This window comes from Grammomys surdaster, unplaced genomic scaffold (assembly GCF_004785775.1).
Source record: "Grammomys surdaster isolate TR1022 unplaced genomic scaffold, NIH_TR_1.0 194, whole genome shotgun sequence".
NCBI lineage: Eukaryota > Metazoa > Chordata > Mammalia > Rodentia > Muridae > Grammomys > Grammomys surdaster.
In genome coordinates, this window is record NW_021604639.1 from 2665963 (window position 1) to 2668514 (window position 2552).

Here is a 2552-nt window from a genome sequence, read left to right on the forward strand (position 1 = left end):
GAAGGTCTTTTATTGTAAAGAATTGTTTTTGCTATCCTGTTTTTTTTTATTTTTCATATGAAATTGAGAATTGCTCTTTCCATGTCTGTGAAGAACTTTGTTGGAGTCTTGGTGGGGATTGCATTGAACCTGTAGATTGCTTTTGGTAAGATGACCATTTTCACTATGTTAATCCTACCAGTCCATGAGCATGGGAAATCTTTCCATCTTCTAAGGTCTCCTTTAACTTCGTTTTTCAGAGATTTGAAGTTCTTGTCATACAGATCTTTCAATTGTTTGGTAAGAGTCACACCAAGATATTTTATACTATTTGTGGCTATTATGAAGGGTGTTGTTTCCCTAATTTCTTTCTCAGCCTGTTTATCATTTGTGTAAAGGAAGGTTACTGATCAGCTGTAGCTCTCTGGTGGAATTTTTGGGGTCACTTATGTATACTATCATATAATCTGCAAATAGTGAGACCTTGACTTCTTCTTTTCCAATTTGTATCCCCTTAATCTCCTTTTGTTGTTTTATTGCTCTAGCTAGAAATTCAAATACTATATTGAATGATACAAAGAGGACAGGCAGCCTTGTCTTGTCCCTGATTTTAGTGGGATTGCTTCAAGTATTTCTCCATTTAATTTGATATTGGCTGATAGTTTGCTGTATATTGGTTTTATTATTTTTAGGTAAGGACCTTGGATTCCAGATCTCTCCAATAATTTAACATGAAGAGGTGTTTTATTTTGTGAAATGCTTTTCAGCACCTATGAGATGATCATGTGTTTTTTTCCTTTGAGTTTGTTTATATAGTGGATTACATTCACAGATTTTCTTTCATATATCCCTGTATCCCTAAGATAAAGCCTACTTGATTCTGGTCAATGATGGTTTTGATGTGTTCTTGGATTTGGTTTGCAAAAATTTTATTGAGTATTTTTGCATTGATACTCATTAGTGAAATTGGCCTGAAGTCCTCTTTCTTTGTTGGGTTTTTGTATGGTTTAGGTATCAGAAACTCTGGCTTCATAGAATGAATTAGGTAGTGTTCCTTCTGTTTCTATTATATGAAATAGTTTGAGGAGTATTGGTATTAGCTCTTCTTTGAAGGTCTAGTAACATTTTGCACTAAAGCCACCTGGCCTGTGGCTTTTATGTTTGTTTGTTTGTTTGTTTGGTTGGTTGGTTGGTTGGTTGAGAGGTTTTTTAACTTCTATTTCCTTAGGGAATATGGGCCTATTTAAATAGTTTACTTGCTCTTGATTTAACTTTGGTATGTGGTATCTGTCTAAAAAGTCCTACATTTCATCTAGATTTTCCAGTTTTGTTGAGTATAGGCTTTTGTAGTAAGATTTGATCATTTCCTAATTTCTCCAGTTTCTGTTGTTATGTCTTCCTTTTCATTTCTGATTTTGTTAATTTGGATACTGTCTCTGTGCCCTCTGATTAGTCTAGCTAAGGGTTTACCTATCTTGTTGATTTTCTCGAAGAACCAGCTTCTGGTTTTGCTGAGTCTGTGTGTAGTTCTTTTTGTTCCTATTTGGTTGATTTCATCCCTGAGTTTGATTATTTCCCACCATATACTCCTCTTGGGTGTGTCTGCTTTTTTTCTTAGGGCTTTCTTTCAGGTATGCTGTTAAGATGCTCATGTAGGATATCTCAATTTTTTTAAGAGGGCACATGGTGCTATGAATTTTTCTCTAAGCACTGCATATTGTGTCCAATATGTTTGGGTATGTTTTGTCTTTGTTTTCATTGAATCCTAGAAAGTCTTTAATTTCTTTATTTCTTCCTTGACCAAGTTATTGGGTAGAGAGTTGTTCTGTTTCCAGGAGTATGCGGGCTTTCTGTTGTTTTTGTTTTTAATGAAGCTTAGCCTTTGTCCTGTTTTGATTACTATGTGATGGGAGGATTTTCTTTTCTGATCCAATCTATTTGGTATTCTGTAGGCTTCTTGTACATTTATGGTCATCTCTTTCTTTAGGTTGGGGAAGTTTTCTTCTATGAATCTGTTGAATATATTTTCTGGCCCTTTGAGCTTGGTATCTTTGCTTTCTTCTATTCCTTTTATTCTTAGGTTTGGTCTTTTCATTTTGTCCTTAATTTCCTGGATGTTTTGGGTTAGGAAATTTTTTGCTTTGCATTTTCTTTGACCATTGTGTCAATATCTTCTATGGCATCTTCTACATCTGAGATTTTTTTATCTTCTATCTCTTGTATTCTGTTGGTGATGCTTGCATCTGTAGCTCCTGACATCTTTCCTAGGTTTTTCATTTCCAGGGTTGCCTCTATTTGTGATTTCTTTGTTTCTACTTCTATTTTTAGGTCTCGGACAATTTTGTTTAATTCCTCCACCTGCTTGATTGCATTTTCTTGTATTTCTTGGAGGGATTTGTTTCCTCTTTAAGGGCTTCTATCTATTTCCTGTATTTCTTTACATGGGTTATTTATATCCTCCTTAAAGGTCTCTATTATCTTCATGAGGTGGCATTTCAGGTCACCATTATTTTTTCACATGTATTGGGGCATTTATGGCTTGCTGTAGTGGGAGAGCTGGGTTCTGATGCTGT